The sequence below is a fragment of the Narcine bancroftii genome, chromosome 2, assembly GCF_036971445.1.
Source record: "Narcine bancroftii isolate sNarBan1 chromosome 2, sNarBan1.hap1, whole genome shotgun sequence".
In the NCBI taxonomy this organism is placed as follows: domain Eukaryota; kingdom Metazoa; phylum Chordata; class Chondrichthyes; order Torpediniformes; family Narcinidae; genus Narcine; species Narcine bancroftii.
The window spans coordinates 320,294,187-320,316,085 of NC_091470.1; the positions used below are offsets into that span (position 1 = coordinate 320,294,187).

The window sequence follows — 21,899 nt, forward strand, 5'->3', positions numbered from 1 at the left end:
TCAGCAGAGCAGACCATTTAGGTCAAATTTGAGGAATTTCTACTCTCAGAGAATCATTCACCAACCTCTACCACCTCTCCTGTACCCACCCGATAAAGATTCAACTGCAACCTTTGGTAACCGTCTTCACCATCCACAATATCAGACACTTCAGCGCAATGTGCAAACTTGCTAAATATGCCATGCACGTATTTTTATCTAAACCATTGATATAGATGATAAGCAATAATAAGCCAAGCAATGAACTCTCTGACATACAGTACTAATCACAGGCCTCCCATTTGAAACACAACCTTTCACCATCTCCTTCTGCTTTCTTCCATGATGCCAATTTTCTATCCATTGAACAATATCTCCTTGGATACTATCATATCTACCTTCCAGAGCAGCTTACCGTGCAGAACCTTATCAAATACCTTGCTGAAATCTATATATAAATCTACTGCCCTTGTTAATATTCTTGGCCATGTCTTCAAAAACCAATTAGATACGTGAGACATGACTTCTCACTTTAAAAAAACTATGCTGATTATCCCACATCAGCCCTTGTCAATCTGTGCATATCCATCTCCCAGAATTCTCTCCAGTAATTCGAGATTCAGTGATAAGTATTCAGACATCAAAATAATTTATTTCTACTTTAAAATAGTCTTACGAGAAAACAATTTAACATTTGTTACCCCTTCACCATAAGATGCCTAAACAACAAACTGGGAATCATTTATTAGAAAATATTTATTTTCTGTATTGCAAAGTTTGTTTACATTTCTCTTTTGCATACTTGTCTCATATTGAGTACAGTTTTTTGCAATACCGATGAGAAATTCTGCCTGGCTCTCAGGAAAAAAAAACCTCAGGATTGTTTGATGTAAATCAGAACTTCGAACTTTATCAGACATAGCACTTGTAATAGTACAGTACCACTTTCATACCACAGAATCTGGCTAGATGTTGTGCCCTATTTTCTAAAATGGAAGGTAACCCATCTCTACTACAACTAATAAAGAATGTTACCATTCTTCTTTCTTTGGCTTGGCTTCGCGGACGAAGATTTATGGAGGGGGTAAAAAGTCCACGTCAGCTGCAGGCTCGTTTGTGGCTGACAAGTCCGATGCGGGACAGGCAGACGCAGTTGCAGCGGTTGCAAGGGAAAATTGGTTGGTTGGGGTTGGGTTTTTCCTCCTTTGCCTTTTGTCAGTGAGGTGGGCTCTGCGGTCTTCTTCAAAGGAGGTTGCTGCCCGCCAAACTGTGAGGCGCCAAGATGCACGGTTTGAGGCGTTATCAGCCCACTGGCGGTGGTCAATGTGGCAGACACCAAGAGATTTCTTTAGGCAGTCCTTGTACCTTTTCTTTGGTGCACCTCTGTCACGGTGGCCAGTGGAGAGCTCGCCATATAACACGATCTTGGGAAGGCGATGGTCCTCCATTCTGGAGACGTGACCCATCCACCATTAAGCCATGGACATTTATCACCTTTTTTGCAAATGAAGTACAAGTTACAGTAGAACAGATTCAGAACATTACATATAGCATTTTAAAGATAACTTTTGTTTTTTCTACACACCTCAAGTTTGAAAAAGATGCTTTCCATCCTAGCAAGAGCACACTATTGTAGCGATAAATAGAATGTTTTCGGCAAATTATTTTGACTCCAAAGCTTAGCCTAACTGTAAACATTTAAAATGCAAACATCAATGCTGCTTCTAGGAAAAGCCCAGTTTAATAAGGCATTAATGCTATAATATTAAAGGTGAGAGAACACAGTTCTAGGAGTGGTGTCGATTCAAACTTTTAAAAATAGCGCCAATGGCACAGGTGGACAACTTCTCGCAAGATCTGACTTGGTGGCCTCTATGTTATATTTGGCTTCCGCCTCTTAATAGTAGAGAGCGAAGGACTGCCAGAGCCAGGAAGGAGGTATATGTCCAACGCTGCCGCTACCCCACCCATGTCTAGTGCTGCCACCACCCCTCCAAGGATTCTATGCCTGGAGGTCAATAAGGTACCAAGGATTGCATGAAGGGGTCCAAAAGATTTGGGGACTGCTGGTCTAAACTGATTCACTCAGAACACTGGGGTGCATATTTAAGATGGCGGTGCAACTGCAGTAACCAACAAATAGACATGTCATGCACAAACCCGAGTGTGGAACTGCAACCTGGGTCTCCAAACAACAAGCAGGTTGCTGAGGCAAAGCCACAAGGCTTACACCTCAACGGTTGTGGAATGTGGCCTACTGAAGAAACCAAGCTGCAGGGTAGCGAGGCAATGTACCCTCGGCCTTCCAGTAGTGCCTGCTTCAATGGTCATGGAAATAGTGTGGCATGGCAGAGCGGTGGCATAATGTTGGCCCCAAGAAATCCCAAAGGAGATGTTGGTTGTGGTCGATATCGACCTGAGGCCTCAAGGTGTTTGGATCGTCTGAGGCCGGGGGAGCTTTGAGGCAAACTGTTACTGTGCCACCTGGAGAAACAGACTTGGTTGGTGGTTTCCCTTTTGAAGCTGGTAGACTTTAACATCTGAGTCCTGCCAATGCCAGTAATCCATCCCTAATATGGTTCCAGTTGGACTTTTCGTAACATCCAAGCAAATTGCCAACAGGCTGATTTGTGTCCACTGCTTGTTCTTTGAAGTCTGGTATTTGCTGCTCTGCTGTTCTTCTGAAATTGGGAAGTTGTTCATTGCTGGGATTGGGAGGAACAGGTTAGGGTTTTAATAATTAATGTTCTCAGCTGGATAGTCTATGCAAATAGATGGCTGTGCCAGTGTTTTCTGCCATTTAGATAGTAACCAATTTATTTCTCATTGTATGTTGTTAGGTCTGCTTTGTTCATGAATGAGTGAGACAAACACCAGACTGAGTCGAAATCAGGGTTCTTTGTTCTTTATTACCGGATTGTAACACTTGCGACTAACCATGTTAGTCGGAGAATGCATTCTGCCGTTATCAGCAAAATGGTGATTTTTTATACCCTTGGATATGTGCTTAGAACATCATCATATCATTACTTGTCCAATGACTAAAACTGTTGCTATCCTTTCCCTGCTAGCTTCCTGCCTCTCAATCCATCAATGTCTCTCTTATCTTGTAAGTACAAGGATGCATTCACATCTTGTTACTGCCCCGTACATTCCCATCTCATGATGTTTTACCTAACAGGAGTACAAGGACACCTCCCCTTCTTGTTACAGCCTTGTACAGGGTAACTCCCTACACATTCCCATCTCATGATGTTTTACCTTACAATGTTCAGCGCATTAGATCAATTTGCATTGTGTTAAATGCGCTATATAAACTACTCCTACAAAAAGCATTGGAAATATCAGAGACAAAAACATTTATATCCTGACTTTCTGCAGATTTAATCATATGCATTTGGGGGGGAGGGAGATAGCTTTACCACGCAAGTAAACTGCATTTTGTGAAAGAATATTTCCATATGATGTATTTTTAAAAAATATTTTATTTAAAATGTTTGAAATTACAATGATTGCTTGATGGTTTAAACCACCACCCCACTTAAAAAAAATAATGGAAATGCATATAATAGTTATATGAAAAAAATTTAAGGAAGAAGAAGGAAAAGATAATATTGTTCTTGACTGCACAGAGGATCGGCTCACACATTGGGATCTTACAGTATTTATATAGCCATTTTAGGGAAGAAGATTATTAAAGAGGCCGAAAATACATTTTTATATATTTATCCCTAAAATTGGCACGTACTGGCTCCAAATTTGTAAAAATAAAAATTTATTTCTTAAGTTGTATGTAATTTTCTCCAAAGGTATACAACTTTGAATTTCTGTGTTCCATCTTTCCACACCTAAATGTTTATCTGATTTCCAAGTCACTGTAATACACTTCCTTGCCACCGCTAATGCTATTTTAATAAATTTCACTTGATAAAATTATAATTGTAATTTAGGTCTTGTTCCTTCTATGTTCCTCAATTTTTTAAAAAATCTGGATTTTGTGGAAATATAATACCAATAATCTATTCTAAAAACTTTCCTAAATCCACCCAGAAAGTACTAAGAACATGACCAAGTAGAAAATAAAAAAGTTCCTCTTTCTTCATCACATCTGAAAAATTTATCAGATAAATACGATTATTTTATGCAATTGTTCCTGCATTAAACATAATTGATGTAAATAATTGGATTCAGCTACACTATACCTAATATTTGTTATACAGTCGTGACAAAGATCTGCCCATCTTTTCTCATCGATTGTAATGTTTAAGTCTACCTCGCATTTCTGTCTAGATTTATGAACTCTCTGCTTCTAATAAAAGGTATATTGCCAAAATAAATTTCTTAGCATAATCTCTCCTAATGAGAATGTCCAACTCATGACAAGCAAGTAAGTACATTGTTGAACCCAATTTTTCCCACAAGTATCCTCTCAATTGAAGAGAGCAAAAAAGTGTATTCCCAAGTTATTTCTTAATTGTTGAAATGACATCAATTGACCTTGTTCATAACAATCTTCTACATTTTTAATACCTTTATGAAACCAAACATTTAAAAACTGCTCCTCTTTAGTTAAAAAGTATAAGATTATTTTGAACCAAAGGTGTCTTAGGTAATGTACTTCCTTTTGTTCCAATTTCATTATTTTTCTTGTTCCATATGCTGTATTGTTGACATTTAACTGGGGAATTGCCAGTAGGTTCTTCAACACAGCATGAACTTATTTATGCTGCACAAGTCAAGATTCTGCAACAAACAGAATTCAATTTAAGAGAATGGTTAGTCAAGAGTGAAATGTTTATCTGATTCCCAAGTCACTGTAATACACTTCCTTGCTGGTTCTGAGTATCTCAATTTACTATTAGTTAAAAGGCCATTAAGAATATGCAGGCAGAGAAAGCATTACGACTCTAGTGATTCTTCAAGTACCAGGTAGTTATATTTAAATTCATTTACAGTGCCCTCCATAATATTTGGTACAAAGATGCTTCCCTCCCCTCCCCCCTTTTTTTGCTCCTGTGCTCCACAGTCTTAAATTTATAATCAAACAATTCACATGTGACTGAAGTGCACATTCTAGATTTTATTTCCAGATTACTTGTATGCATTTTGGTTTGACCATGCAGAAATTATAGCAAATAGTTCCCCCATTTCAGGGGATCATAAAGTTTGGGACATTTGGCTTCACAGGTGTTTGTGATTACTCAGGTATGTTTAATTGCTTCGTTGGTGCAGATAGAAGAGAGCTTTTGATCATTTTTGGAGTCTGTAGTTGCCATTTTTCAACACGAGGACCAGAGTTGTGCCAATAAAAGTCAAAGAAGCCGTTATGAGGCTGAAAAACAAGACTAGAACATGAAAAAACATCACCCAAAATCAATGGTTTGGAACATCATTAAGGAGGAGTGTGGCCTAGCTCCTAAAACACCTCTAGCTCAAAATAGGTTTATTCCTTTAACAATGGACAAAATCCTGAACAACTGTTTTCTAATATGGGATCTTCCCTCCACTGACAACAGTTTTCTAATATGGGATCTTCCCTCCACTGACAACAGTTTTCTAAAATGGGATCTTCCCTCCACTGACAACAGTTTTCTAAAATGGGATCTTCCCTCCATTGACAACAGTTTTCTAAAATGGGATCTTCCCTCCATTGACAACAGTTTTCTAAAATGGGATCTTCCCTCCATTGACAACAGTTTTCTAAAATGGGATCTTCCCTCCATTGACAACAGTTTTCTAATATGGGATCTTTCCTCCACCGACAACAGTTTTCTAATATGGGATCTTCCCTCCACCGACAACAGTTTTCTAAAATGGGATCTTCCTTCCATCGACAACAATTTTCTAATATGGGATCTTCCCTCCACTGACAACAGTTTTCTAATATGGGATCTTCCCTCCACTGACAACAGTTTTCTAATATGGGATCTTCCCTCCACTGACAACAGTTTTCTAAAATGGGATCTTCCCTCCACTGACAACAGTTTTCTAATATGGGATCTTCCCTCCACTGACAACAGTTTTCTAAAATGGGATCTTCCCTCCACTGACAACAGTTTTCTAATATGGGATCTTCCCTCCACTGACAACAGTTTTCTAATATGGGATCTTCCCTCCACTGACAACAGTTTTCTAAAATGGGATCTTCCCTCCACTGACAACAGTTTTCTAAAATGGGATCTTCCCTCCACTGACAACAGTTTTCTAATATGGGATCTTCCCTCCACTGACAACAGTTTTCTAATATGGGATCTTCCCTCCACTGACAACAGTTTTCTAAAATGGGATCTTCCCTCCACTGACAACAGTTTTCTAATATGGGATCTTCCCTCCACTGACAACAGTTTTCTAATATGGGATCTTCCCTCCACTGACTAGTTTTCTAAAATGGGATCTTCCCTCCACTGACAAGTTTTCTAAAATGGGATAGTCCCTCTATGAGCATTTGGAGAAGTATAATCTACTCAAGGATAGTCAGCATGGCTTGTGCCTCACAAGCCGAATTGAGTTTTTTGAGGAGATAATAAAATAAATTGATGAGGGTAAGGCAGTAGATGTGGTCTATATGGAATTTAGCAAGGCATTTGATAAGGTTCCCCATGAGATCCATGGAACCCTGTGGATAAAAAATTGGCTTGCGGATCGAAAACAGTAGTGGTGGAAGAAAAGTATTCTGCCTGGAAGTCAGTGTCTAGTGGAGTACCACAAGAATCTGCTCTGGGGCCCCTGTTCTTTGTGATTTTTACAAATGACCTGGATGAAGAGGTAGAAGGATGGGTCAGTAAGTTTGCAGATGACACGAAGGTTAGAGGAGTTGTGGATGGAGCTGAAGGTTGTTGAAGGTTACAAAAGGATATAGACAGGAAGCAGAGTTGGGCCTAGAAGTGGCAGATAAGTGTGAAGTGATTTATTTTAGATGGACAAACCAGAAGGCTGAGTATAGGGTTAATAGTTGGTTACTTAAGAGTGTGGATGAACAGAGGGATTTTGGGGTCCAAATCCATACAAGCCTCAAGATTGCCACATAAGTTGATAGGATAATTAAGAAAGCCGATGGGATGCTGGGCTTCATTAATAGGGGTATTGAGTTCAAGAGCAGAGGTCACGTTGCAAATCTGCAATTCTCAGGTGAGACCACTCTTGTGTTGTGTTCAGTTCTGGTCAGAAGGAGGATGTGGAAGCTAATGGAGAGGGTTCAGAGATTTACCAAGATGTTACCTGGATTGGAAAATAAGTCATATGAAGCAAGGTTAACATAGCTGGGATTTTTCTCTTTGGAGAGTAGAAGGACAAAAGGATAGAGGTCTACAAGATTACATGAGACATAGATAGGGTTAACAGCCAGTGCCCGTTTCCCAAAAAGATATAGAAAAACGCAGAGAGTTATGGGTGTCTGGAATGTCTTGCCAGGGATGGTGGTGGAGGCTGAAACATTAGGGGGGGGTTTAAGAGACACTTAGCCAGGCACATGGATAGAAGATAAATAGAGAGTTACAGAGAGGAAGAGTTTAGTACTTTTTTTTTTAAAAAGTAATGGAATATATGGATCAGCCCAACATCAAGGACTGAAAGACCTGTACAGTGCAGTAGAGTTCTATGTTCATACCACCACATCTGTGAAACATGGTGGTGGGGATGTTATGGCCTGGACATGTATGGCTGCCACAGGTATTGAAATACATATTTTCATCGATGATGTAACTGCTGATGGCAGTAGCAAAATGAATTCTGAGCTGTATAGCAACACCTTATCTGCTCAAATTTGAGCAAATGCCTCCACTCATTGGACGAGGCTTTATCCTGCAGCAAACAATGATTCCAAACATATTGCATAACCAATAAAGGAGCTTTACCAGAGCTAAAAACAGGAAAATTCTTTAATGGCCAAGACAGTCACCCAATCTAAATCCATTTGAGCATGCCTTCCATATGCTGGAGAGAAGACTTAAGGGGTCAAGCCCCCAAAGCAAGCAGGAGCTGAAGATGGCTGCAAAAGGGGCCTGACAGAGCATCACCAGAGGATACTCAGACCCTGGTGATGTCTATGAATTACAGACTTCAAGCAGCCATGCATGCAAGGGATATGCAATAAAGTACTAAACATGACTACTTTAATATACATACCACTCCTATGTCCCAAATATTATAGTGCCCTGAAATGAGGAGAACCATGTATAAAAACTACTGTAATTTCTACATGGTCAAACCAAAATGTATACAAATAACCTTATATAAAATCTGAAATGTGCACTTAATTACATTTTTTAAATACATTTTATTTAATTATTTGCATCATTACAGGAAAAAAATGAATAAAACATTAATCACATGTGAATTGCTTGATAACAAATTTAAAACTGTGGAGCACAGAGGCAAATAAAGACAAAAAGAGTCTTTGTCCCAAACATTATGGCGGGAACTATATTCCGGATTGACACAGGCCCAAAGCATCAACTGCTGAGTTTTTCCTGCATATTTACGTTCTGTTTTAGACCCCACCACCTGTATTTTTTTTTTGTTTACCTGTATTTAAATCTTTTCAAGGTGTTTTATATTGGAAAAAGTTAAGGATGCTTATCAACACACAAAAAAAAAACAGAGCTAACTGGGAAATGTCAACAGCTCCACAGAAATCCTTCGTTAATCAAACTTTGCCAGCCATTTCTCAGATACAGTATCTTCTTTGCTGGAATCTACATGGACCCAATCGCACAGCATGAATATTCTGATTATTTCTGTAGCAATTATGAAGCGAAAACAGCTACAAACTGAACTTGGTTCCATGAACCCATTTTAATGGAGATTTTAGGTCCAAGTCATAGTTTTCTGAGGATTTCCTCATCAAGATTTCAGTTCCTATGCTCACTTTGAACCCATGTTGACTGGCAATTTTATTCTGTGCAATATTTTTAAAGCTTGTTAGAGTATTGGATGAATATCAAATAGTCCAGAAAATCCACCATCTGGTAAAGTCCTAAATACATCAGATTAATAGTTTTGCTGTTTGACTTTCTTAATGTTTTGATTGCTGAGAAGTACTGAAATTTTTTTTATTATTTAACACTTGGTATTTTAATTTTAGCAGGTTTTGAATACTTCCAAATGTCAGAAACATTTAAAAAAATGCAACTGCTATGACAACAACAAAGAATGTCAACCTTGGGATATTTGCAGTCATTTCTCTGCCAAAGATTATTCTGGTCACCCACAGGACTGGACCAGATTTTGCAAAACTCTGCCACCAGATTCCAAATGCTTCCATCCAGCCAATTCAGCCTTCATACTGCAACCATTTCAGTAAAAAAAGGTTTCCAACCACTAAATGAAACTGCCAAGAAAGTTATTTATCAAGGAGTAATAACATAAATAAACAGGACCTACAAAGAAAAAGCACACAATCACTTGCCTCATCCAGACCAAGTCAGTTCCTCAGCTGGATTTTGTTTTATTTTGAAAGTTTTCATCTCCACAGACCTATACATCCAAACTAACTGCATGGGAAGAACTTCATGTTAATATTAAATGTCTTTTCCCCCATCTTCTTTCTTTGGCTTGGCTTCGTGGACGAAGATTTATGGAAAATTACCTGAATGATTAGCAAGGTCTCATTCTACACAGAAAATATGCAATCCATTGCTGCAGTCAAGGTTGAGGAATCACTTTAATCCTTAAATTAACTCTTGTTGAAACCAAGTTCATTCAGATGGCCCAAGTAAAACAAAATTGCTGGAGTGGCTCAACAGGTCTCTCAGTGTCCAAAGAAAGTAAATATATATAAGTTTCATGCTTGAAGAAGGGCTCAAGCCCAAAATGTTGGTTCTCCATCTTTTCCTTCTCTGGAGCCTGGGAGACCTGCTGAGTTCCTCTAGCATTTTTGTGTCTTGACTACAGATTTTCACTTTTCATTTCATTCAGATGGCCCAGTTAAAACCCTTCCAATTGGGTTTTTTGATTGCTTTTGTGTCAAAATATACTTTATTCATAATCCAATTGAAATTCAATCAGAACATCTTTCTCGACCTATACTTGCATACGCAAGACCTGGATTTCAGTAGTAAGTTGACTTCTCCATTCACCCATGGTTTCCAGTTGGGAAATGCATTGTCCTCTTTCGCATCCAGCCCTCCATATACTGGATGCCATCCATTTTCTTGGACCACCAAGGTACGGCTCTTACCACCAGTTCCTGCTTCTGAACAGTTGGGAGAAACACAGATCGCTGGTCTGATTTGCCAAATTGCAGGTGGGAGATGAAGCTTTACAGTGGAGTTGCAATGGTTGAGAGGGTTGGTGAGGCAGGATATACAAGATATGCTGGTGGTATCTTGGTAGTATACTTGAGGTTAGCTTCATTGAAGTACCCTACTATGATGGACAGTGCTTCATAGTGTGTCAAGGATGTTGATAGTTCATTTCACACAGATTGTAACAGAGGATATTTTCCCTCTGACCACACAGTGGAAGGAAGTTAATGCAGATTCAATTACAAATCAGGATTTGAAGCTATCATTTCAAAATGGGCATCAACTTTTACCTTGAATATTTCTTTTTTAAATCTCATTTTCTTACAACATGGGGGCCATTCTGACTTCTAGAATATGTGACAACATTTCCATCAATTCTATTCTCCCACCTGTTTTCCAGTAACGTAACATATACTCTTTAACATGCTTATTAATTCCTTCCCCATCAATCCTTCCTCCCCCATCAAATTTTCTGCTCACTCACACATAGTAGCAGGAAAGTGTTGGAAAACAAGCATTCAGGGAAAACAGAGAGAAAAGTTCAATTCCATTCAGAGAGCACAAGTGATTAAGGTCAAACTCAGATCACTAGAGTTGGGAAGCCAACAACTTCTGCAATCTTACAAAACCAGTATGTCTAATCACCTAAGATTTTATGACTTACACAAAACATTCTGAACATCTTTAATCACTTGGCCAATGGTGAAATATTTCGGAAACATTCTAAGTTGTACAGTAAACGTGAGGTCATTTTGTGCAGCCTTTTGATAAAAAAAAGTTAGTTCACTAACTGAAATCAGAAGTATCTTTCATTATTGCAATACTGCTTTCACTTTGCTATTGCGAAGCACAAACTGGATGTCCAATTCTTTTTTCATTAAATATTTTATACTTCAAAGTATTGTTGTAACAATCCTGAATCACAAAAAACTCTCCATTAAATGCAAGAACCCTCCCCCCTCAACCATTTCAGCAGGGAATATTAAGAATTTGTTTTAGTGTATTTATGGGTAAGCATTTAATGTTATTAAAATATGAAAAAATGGACAAAACATGCAACTAGGACAAGAGGAAAAATCTTTTTAATAATAATACTGCTCTAATTTAGAAGAGAAAACAAAAGCCACTTTGCTGTAACAGAAAACATTTTATTAAAACAAACTGCCGCTATCAGTCCCCACGCTGGTCCCACTGCCCGGCTCTCTCCCGGTTGAGGTGGGGGGGGGGGGGGGGGTGTATTTGAATGTGGGGGTGGAGAAGCAGGGTGATGGAATCAGTGTGGAGACTGACAGCGGGGTTGCCAGGAGAGAGAGGGGCAATGGGACCAAGGTGAGAATGGAGAGCAGGCCACCAAGAGTCTCCCGACAGCCCGCCATCAGTCCCCCCACATTGATCACCGCCCCACTCCCCAACAGCCTGCCACCAGCCCCCAGTGATGGATGGCGGTGATGCTAGTGAGCCTCGCAGCGACGATACTCACCATTATCACTCTAATTTCTACTTTGCATACAAGACCCAGGGGATATTTTTGAGCCATTTTTTGGGGGGAAAAAGTGGGTCTTATATGCCATCAAATACAGTACCTGTACTTTTCACCGCAAAGTATTTTGTGGTCAAGATGGACATTTTGTTTATCTGTTCCTTGATGATTTAGAACATTTCTATGAATCAATTAATTTATAGGTAGGTTAGTAAAGTCCACACAACACAGAAACGGGTGCTTGATGGTCAGCATGGAGTTAGTGGATCCAAAGGTCTATTTTATTCTCACGACAGTACCATGAACTCGCTCAGCACATAACCAAGTGAACAATCAAAGGACAATTTGCAGTGATAATTAATCTAGCAACTAGCATCTAGCATTTTTAGGATGTGGGAGGAAATCCACACATAGCACAACACTGCAAAGTAAGCAACTGAGGTCAAGATTGGAGCTGCAAATTAGCAGCTTTATCAGTTTTTTTTTTAAGTTGAGGTATAAAGTTGTTTTATAAGGGAGACTGACAGTGCAATGATAATTTAAGCCCTCTCCAACAATTAACAAATGTATAGTATGTGAAGAATTATGCCAGAGAAATAGCTAAATTTAAGGACACTTTACACATTTAGACAAGTCTAAATTTAAAGTTTCACTCCAGATCTTATTTGTTATTTATAGCTATGGTTCTAAAACATGAAATTTGAATACCTGACACATGAGCAATTCTAACCTATTCTGACATACAGATAAGCCTTGTACCACTGAAATAAACTGCAGAGGGATGAAAGAAATCAAAAAGTGAAAACACCCAACTTTTAAAATGGAGTTTTATCAATCTGCATTATCACTGTCCCTTGATCTTTTGGTCCTGATCATTTCTCCTCTATCTGATTAACATATGTTGGTTGGAACTAGGTCTCAGTTGGACAGTTGTTCAGATCACTTTTGGTTTTGACCAAATTACAAAGTGATTATCAGCTTGATGGTGGGGAATCATCATCTAAGAAAGAGATGGTACCATGAAACCATTCAGAAATACAGCTACAAAAGTAGTGCAGAGGCTAATATAGTCAAGCAAGTATCTTTGCAATCCTTCAAAACATCCCCATAATGTACGAGAGTGGAATTTAACAATTAAATAGCAACAATATTATGATTTCAGCTGGCCATTTGATTCCAATTCCTACTATGACAATAACTGGAACACTATCTGTACATTTTTCAATAAAACATCTTTTCCACAAGGTCATGGGATAATTATTGCCTCTAAGTCACATGCTGTCACAACGGATATACATCATCATTCCTTCATAATTCAATTGCTGACATGGAATGATACATCTAACAGGCCCTTTTGGCCCACAAGTCTGTGCCGCCCAATTACAGCCAAATGACCGATAACCCCCCCCCCCATACTTTTGAACAGTGGGAGCACCTGGAGGAAACCCATGTAGACACGAGGACAATGTACAAACTCCTTACAGACAGCACTGGATTCAAACCTGGGTTGCTGACACTGTAATAGCGTTGTGCTAACAGCTACACTAATCGTGCTACCATCTAATACCATAATTACATTGAAAACAGTAATATAGAAGACCCCCCACAAGCTGATAATCACCATTTGTTCTGAAGGTGCACAGTGCATTTTCTTCCTTTGAATGCATTCCTTAAAGATATCCTGCAAAATTATTAACCCTCATGCGAGACAAACTGGTTAACCTCAATCATTGTTTAAGGTTATGATTTATACATGCTTAGCTATGGCATTTTCATTTAATTTTGTGGGTCTGTCTAAACAGCTTGTTTTCTAAAATTAATACAATTTGCGCAATATCCATTTTTTATTTTTAGAATTCAAAAACATGGTGTACACACTAAATATAAAAAGTTGAATCTAAAAATCAGAGTTGCATAGTTTTGTAGCACAGAAATAGACCCTTCAAGTCAAATCCCGTTTGCCTGCTTTGGCCCATTGGTCTTCAAATCATTCTCACCCATGGACATGTCCAAATTTTTTTTTAAACATTTATAACTATATTTGACTCTAGCTCCTCCTCAAGCAGCTTGTTCCATATATTCACCACTCTGTATGGAAAAGGTGTCCCTCAAGTCCCTTTTAAATCTTTCCCCTCTCACCTCAAACCCTTGCTCTTTAGTTTTAGATTGCCCTACCTTTGGAAAACAATAATAACCATTTACCCTAGCTGTGCCATTCTTGATTTTAAAAACATCTATAACACCCTCTCAGCTTCCAATGCTGCAAGGAAAAAAATCTTCTTCCCTATTCCTTATAATTCAAAAGCCTAACAGCCCCAGTGACATTCTTGTGAATCTTTACTGCACCTTTTCCAGCAAAATAATGATTTCCTAAAGTTAGGTAACCAGAACTGCACACAATAAACTACTTGAATCATTGAATCACAATTATAAATTTCATCTCCACAGGCCTCCAGGTAAAGTGATTTTTCCTCAAGCTTATTTGATCGAAAATTAAGAATCTTGAATCATCTGCCAAAAATTGTTAGAACATCAGTGCAGTTAACAAACCTCAGGTTTATTTTGTAACAATGCTTTACTCAAGGAGACTATCACTCAACACAATGTAACCTTTTCTCATACTCAGTATCTGATAAAGTCTACAGTATATCTGATGCTTATCTGAATTGTACAATCAATAGCAAACAATAGTTTTGCAAAGAGCAGTCACATACAAGGCTCATCAAATAAACTTGCACGAGTCCCAGCTATGTTTGTATTCTCGTTGGATTTGTGGAGAAATCCATGTTGCAAGCTAAAGCAGGCAAGACTCCTCAGCCCTTCCTCAGTTACAGTGATGCCTACTGGTGCTGCCTCCTGCACCCATGATGAACTTGTTACCTTTATCCACTTTGCTGCCAACTTCCAACCTGACCTCAATTTCATATGGTCCTTCTCTCTCAACTCTCTCAATCTCTAATTCAGGAGACACACTATCTACCTTGATGATACTTCACACCCTGCCTCCATCTTCACTGCATCTGCTCCCATAAGGCCTTCCATTCCAAGGCAACTGTATTGTTCTACAGTTTGGGGGCTGTTATCGAAGACGTGATCTCTCAAGTTTGCGATTTGAGGATAGGACAACCAAACGTCTTAAATAGGCTGATCTGAAGTTGAGTAGGGCATTAGGAGATCAGTGATGTAGGAGGGGGCTAGTGCATTAATGGCTTTGTAAACAAATTGGAGAACTTTAAAATCTATCCTGAGCCATAATGGCAACCAATGAAGGGAGGCAAGAATAGGGGTGACATGGTCCCTCTTCTTGGCTCCCGTCAGGAGCTTTGCTGCCGCATTCTGAATCAGTTGCAGACGGGATAATGATGACTGACTAATTCCCGTGTAAAGAGAGTTAGAGTAAATGAGGGTGTGGATAACGTTCAAGGTCTTTCAGTGATAGGAATGATTTGATTTTGGCAATAGTGGGAGCTGGAAAAAGCTGGCTTTTACTATTGCATTGACTTGTCAAGCTTGAAGGTGGAATCAAATATCACACCAAGAGATTTGACATATGGTTTAATGAGGGTCGCTAGATAGCCAAGGGTAATGGCGATAATTTTGGTGGAGTGGAGTGGGGAGCACCCCCCCTCCCCCAAAAAGAATGATCTCAGATTTGCCTTCTTTTAGCTGCAGGAAGTTTTGAGCCATCCAGCACTTTATGTCCTTCAGACAGTCGATGAAGCCATTGGGCTTCAGGGGAGACAGAGCTGGGTGTCATCAGCATAGCAGGGGAAGGAGATGCACATTTTTGGATGATAATGGCCAAGGGGAAGCATGTATAATAAAAAGAGAATGGGGCCCAGAATAGACCCTTTTGGGTCCCCAAATGAAAGGGTAGCGGACGAGGATGAAAATTTTCCCATGTTGATTGAGAAAGTCCTAGGGTTGTGCTGTTAACACCAACCCTCTGCAGGAGGCGATCTATTAAAGTAGCGTGATCCACTGTATCAAATGCTGCTCTAAGGTCAAGGGGAATTAGAATGGCGGAGTTTCCAAAGTCAGTGTATTGTTACGAGCCCAGAGGACCCCAAAACCCAGCAGCAATAGATATTCACCAAGACAAATGGTTACTTAAACAAAAGTTGCTTTTAATTATCTTTAAACATGAAAACAGAATCACACTTTAACTTATCACTAGATTTAACTAACCTAACTTAACCCCCTTCTAATTCTAGGCGAACATGTATGTAATGTGTGGATAAGTTCAGAAAAGTTCTTTGGTTCACAGTCCAATCTCACTTCTCATTCCTCCAAGTTCACTGGTTGCAGACAATTCTTATACTGTGCACAGAATTTAACATTTATAAAGTTCACCAGGCTTTGGTGCTTGATAGGTGAATAGTTACTGCTCAGGAAGGTTCTTATCAGTTTTCAGAGAGAGATTTGTTGTTCCAGGACACCCACAACTGATTCCTTTTTAATCAGCCACTCCAGTGTCTTGCTGATTAAACTCATTCCCTTAGGGTTCTCTTTCTTTCAGGTCACCACAGAGTGCCTTTTCTGTTTCTCTTATTTCAAGTGAAACATTAGACAGCCAGTCCTCTCCTCTTGTATGAGCCACAAGGGCTTTGACCAGGCTGAACTAAGCACTCTCAACCCGTCTTCCAAAATGGGGTTTTTCACAAACTAGCCGGCTTGCCCTGTTCCAGTCCCAGCTGCGGTTGCTGACTGTAACAACACTGTAGAACTGATCTCTCTCTTTCTCTGACAGAAAGCCTCTGACTCTCTCTGCTTACAAAACCACATGACCCTCTTAAAACAGCAAGTTCCACTGCAGACAATCTGTGGCTGCGACAAGCTCTTTCATCTGTTGCATTTTTGTAAACAACAATCCATTAGTGAAGTCTCTTGGGCATTCTCCAAAGCTTCTGCAAAGACTGTTGGCCCCGACATGTCTAGCATGGGGCAGAGCTCCAGTATTTTAAATAAGATCTGTTTTAAAGTGTTTGTATCTGACCTACACTAAAACCTGCCCAATCTTTCTCCCAAAAACATATCTATATTCTGTCAAAGTATATATTTACTAAGGCCAACTCTGTGCTATATAATTGGCATTTCCGGCCTGAACTCTTCCTCGAGGTATGGAAGGAAAGGGAGCCCATACACTTTGAGCAGAGTCTGATGGGAGCCATAGTCAAATAAAGGTTGAGAATGGCTGGTCTGGACTGTGGTCCTTTCCTACAGCACCTCCCATTGGCTTGTGCCAAGCCTCAGTGTGTCCCTCAGCAAGTATTCCTGCAGTCTGGAATGCGCCAATCAGCAGCATTCTTGCACCAATAACTCCAGATGCTGAAAGATCAGCAAGTTTTGGGAAGACTAAAGTGTGTCTTTCCCCAAGTTGATGGTCTTCCAGCAGTTCTGGATATCTGACTATGTGCAGCCCATAAATGAGAGTCCACTGTCATGCTGCTGCTGGGATGAACTATCACCCTTACAGGTCACTTGCAATCTTTTCCACACACTCTGAGCCCCATCCTTCCAAATGAAGCAACACTTCACTTATGAATCTGCACATATTAGTTACTGCATCCAGTGCTTCTGATGCAGCCTCCTTTACATTGTGGAGTCCTGACACAGACTGAAGATAGTTTTGTTGAGCACTTCTGCTCAGTCCGCTGCAATAGCAAAGACCTCTCAGTAGCTAACCATTAATTCCACACCACTGCCAAACTGAGGCCACATGGAAATTGGAAGAACAACACCTTGTATTCAGTCTTGGCATACTCCAACCAGATGGCATTAATATTGACTTCCAATTTCTAATAACCCCCTCTGCTTGTTTCTCCCTTACCTCTCTCTCTTCAAGTCTCATCTGAGTCTTCCTTCCTCCAGCTCCCCATCTCCTTCCCTTTCCTACCTAGAGAGCTATCTTTTATACCTCTTCCCTCTCCCCATAACTCTATTTCTCCACCTGTATCTACTTCTTAACTGTTATCCTGTGTTCCTTAACCCATGGACTATCTTCTACTTCCATGGATTCAGCATGACCTGCTGAGTTTCTCCAGCACTTTTGAGTACTGCACTATACCCCATGATCTGCACACATTTTCTTGTTTACCCTCATTAAAATACAATCCTTCGTTGGCTCAACAGGGTAGATAAAGAGATGTTTTCCCTGAATGAGTCGTTAGACGTCAGGAAATCTCAAGCTGTTTAAGACTGAAATGGGTCAAAATTCAACAGAATAAATACAAACCTTGTATTTATGGATTTCTCTACCTTTGGATCATGCATCCTCCTTGGCAACAGGGGAGGTGCTGGAGGATTGGAGAATGGTAAATAGGGTGCAGTGTCACTTGGGATGGGGTCACCCAGTGCGTTAACTCGTGGTGTCTTTCCCCCTTAGTATTTTTTTGTATTAATGTAATTCCTGTATATCATTGAATGAATGGCAATAGTAGTGAGATAAACAACTAGAAAAAATTAAAATTACACCTTTAATATCATACGCACAGCCCAAATGTATTTACATTTACAAAGTTTCATGTGGTTAAAGTGAATATATAATTATAAAAATATAGGAACATGATAAAAATTGTTGTACATTGCTTAAATGTAATATTTCCTAGATTGTTTTGTAAAATCTTTTTTGATTGAATTACATTATTAGTAACTGAGCAGAAACCTTTTTTGATTTTTCCTCCTTTTACTTTCATTAACTACTTCATTCTCAAACAAGTTATCAATTTAGGTTCACAAATACTAATTACCACAATATTGTAGCTAAGACACCAGAAAATTTGACAAAAGTAACGACTATAAAAACACCAGCAGCAATGAAAACAACAGCGTGTGCTTTGTCCAGACAAAACCATGTGATTTGAAGCATCATTGCAATTGGGTCATAATGTATGTCTGACCAGGATGTATTAGAAGATTCAAGAAATAAATTAGCAGTTTTAGCCTTGTAAGTGTATTGATATATGTTAACTTGGCCTACAAAACATTGTTTTTGTTGTTACAACTCTAGGGATATTTCTGCTGAAACTCTGCACAAAAGTTTTTCAGAGACAATTATTTTAGGGTCACCTCCTCTCTCTGGTCCGCCACCCCGAGTGACACCAGTGCCTTAGTTAAAAAGGTCATAGGGAGAACTATAGACCGGAGGGTCTTCCATTCGTGGTGCGCAAACGATGGGCAAGGATTCTTAAGGGCAGGATTTATAATCATTTCGAGAAGTCTTCTCCGGGATAATCACCGTGGCTTTGTGAGGTCGTGCCCCACGAGCCTTGTTGAGTTTTTAAGGAGGTTTAAAAGAAAATGATGAAGGTATGGCTACAAATCCAGAAAACTACAATTAGAAATGCTACCAAATGAATGAATTTCAACTAATTATGTTTTTTGGAGAAATCATTGACCACCGAGATCATTTAAACGGGAATGGGGCATTCAATATTTAATTATCTGCCTTATTCCAGCATCCGAGAAATAACACAAAGTTTATCCATCTTAAGTCTTAACCACTGCACAAGATGCTTCATGGCCTTTTCCTACTTGCCTGACCAAGATGTGGAATCTTGCTTCGAATGCCATTTAAACTGTGAGTCTGTTAAATAATCTTAAAAACTGCCAGGCAAGGGATATCCATTTGAATCTTAAATATAAGCTCTGAAGACAAACAATTCCAATGTGTGACAACTTGTGCAGTGAATCGGAATGAGAGCTCACGCCCAGAAACACTGTGGATTTTTTTTTTAAAAAGTTAACGCATGCGATCTCATTTTTAAAAAAGTAGAAGCGGCAAATCAACGTCGCTGGTAAAACTTCATCAACAAAAAAGTTCTAGGGACCGCCCCCCCCCAAGCCCCATCCGTCCCGAGAACTCCACCGAGCGGGGGGCCATCCTCTCTACCCCCACCCCCACCTCGCCAACCCAACCCGACTCGCGGGGACGGCCCCACTCCGCCCGCGATCTTATCTACGCGGTCGGACCACACGCGGGGTTTGGCCCCCCCTCCTTCAGCCACAGACTGTGAACGCTGGAGCAGAGCAGCCGCGTTCTCCCTCGGTGGCCACAGACGCGGGCAACACTTCGATCTTCAACCAGCGGCCGCCGCCGCCGCGGGACCCGAACTTCCAGGGACCTTGGCGGCCTCTCGCGAACTTACCATTGACTTCGCCAGGCGGTGCTTTTAATCAATTGAATCTGCCCGAGTGCTCCGGGGCTTTCTGAAGTCGCCTGGGCGCTTGCCGTTCCTCGCTACTTTCTTCCCTTTCCCGGATGGATCAGAAACATGGCGACGAGGATCGGCATCAGGATGGCCGGCGCTTCCGCGACGCTCACAACGTCACGCACGCACAATTCCTTGCCCACGGACGTAACGGCGTCGCCTGAAGGACGGCTGCTGGAGGGAATCCTCTCGCATCACGTGAGGGGGTGCGTCATTCAACCCAACCACTGTTCCCCAACGCTGGGAAACCACAGGGTTTCACCGTGAATTCTTCACTGTCAGGCACCATTCATGGAAACGTAACCAGGCAAAATACATTTTAAAAAAGGAAACTACCAACAATGGTATTAAGAGGATTGAGCATTTTAAGTACGTACCGAATTTACAGAAGGAGGTGTTAAAGTTAAACACCATCTCACATTAAAAAGTGGGCTGGGGAATACCAAAGTTTATGTGCAGAGAATCTGAGATTTCTCAGCATACGACTGCAGTTGCCAGTCCACACGTGGAGCTGACAGTATTCTTGGATGCATCTATGAAAGCATCATGAATGGAACTCCATATGCCACTTTCCTACCCAGCTGACCGAAAATCTGCAATTGTGGTCAACCACCACTGGACACACCTCTCGAGACCGATCCTACCCATAGCCTCTTGCAAGCTGCCTCTTTCCTTTCGCTCTAATCAGTCAAGGAGGTGGAGGGGTTGTTTGATAGTGTTCCTGTCTTTAGCTATTAAAAGCCTGATTGTGAATTGATTGATGATGCTGTAGCGGCCCACCAGAGGCTTAATCAAACCAGTTTGAGAGGTTCCGAGTAATAGCATGTTGGCACAATGTGATGACGTCATTTGGAACGTGCGGGGTTTTAAAAAGCTGCGTGTGACTGGGTAAACGACTTTTACGGAACTTCGACTTGACTACTTCTGATCATTTTCTCTTTCTTCATTTTGTCCTGCGACGTAGTTGCTACATTGGTGACCCCGATAGGCCCAAATGGATTTTGGACCCAATGTGGTCAGCGCAGTGGTTTTGCTCATACTGCCTGTCTTTTGGATCACTCAACCTGAAGTTTGGTTCGGGCAGCCTGAAGCACAGTTCCACATTCGTAAGATAGAAGTGGACGCCACTAAGTGCTGTCATGTGGTAAGTGCCCTTGACCGCAGGACGCAGCACATCAATTTATTTTGGGACCCACCAGCTCTTGGCAAGTATGAAACCCTAAAAGCCCTCCTTCTCCAGATTTACAGTCCCTCACAGCACGAGCAAACTGCATAGCTCCTCCATATCAATGGCCTGGGGGACTGTACCCCTTCAGAATTAATGGACAACATGTTGGCAATGGCAGACAGCCATAGGCCTTGCTTGCTCTTAGAGCAGTTGTTTCTAGAGCATATGCCAGAAGACTTCCGCCTCATGTTGACTGACGAGGACTTTGATAAGCCTCGACCAATGGCATTCTGTGGCACGCGAAACAGCAAGGCACAAGGCCTACAGAAATTAGTGCTGAGTCACACCCAAAGGCCCAGGCTTGAAGAGTACATTCCCTTGGACAAGCATAACTCAGTGACAACCATCTGGTGATTTTACCATCAACACTGGGGTTATGGAGCTCACCGCTGCCATGGCCAAGTGTCACTAATGCTACGACGGCTGGCCACTGTAACAGCCCATTCTATGTCTGAGACGATCCCTCCCAGTGCAAATTTCTAGTCAACATGGGTGTGGAGGTTAGTGTCCTTCTTCCTTCGAGGTTTGACACCTGTACCAGAAGAATCGGTCTGGTGCTGACTATGTCACCATGACAGTTTGATTCGTACATACAGCACATGGACTATACCCCTGAAATTCGGTGACAATAAGTTCGCATGGAAGTTCATTCTTGCTGTGGTGTCCTGACTGTTGCTGGCTGCTGACTTCCTCAGAGTCTACTCACTGATGGTGGACTTAAAAAGACAACACAACATTCCAGACTTTCCACCTTGGAA

The 21,899-nt window shown here is 40.7% G+C and overlaps 1 protein-coding gene across 3 annotated transcripts in view; it reads right to left on the reverse strand.

The window, feature by feature from the left end:
* Positions 1-20,071, reverse strand: part of plekhf2 (pleckstrin homology domain containing, family F (with FYVE domain) member 2) — a 38,517-nt gene extending 18,446 nt beyond the window's left edge. For 2 of the 3 annotated variants that reach the window (XM_069921815.1, XM_069921814.1), the window contains exon 1: positions 19,851-20,071. The gene's annotated coding sequence lies outside the window, so the exon portion shown is untranslated. Of the gene's footprint in view, positions 1-1,014; positions 1,474-19,850 lie in introns of all 3 variants that reach the window. The other variant, XM_069921816.1, reaches the window with a different exon arrangement.
* Between the last annotated feature and the right edge of the window lie 1,828 nt (positions 20,072-21,899).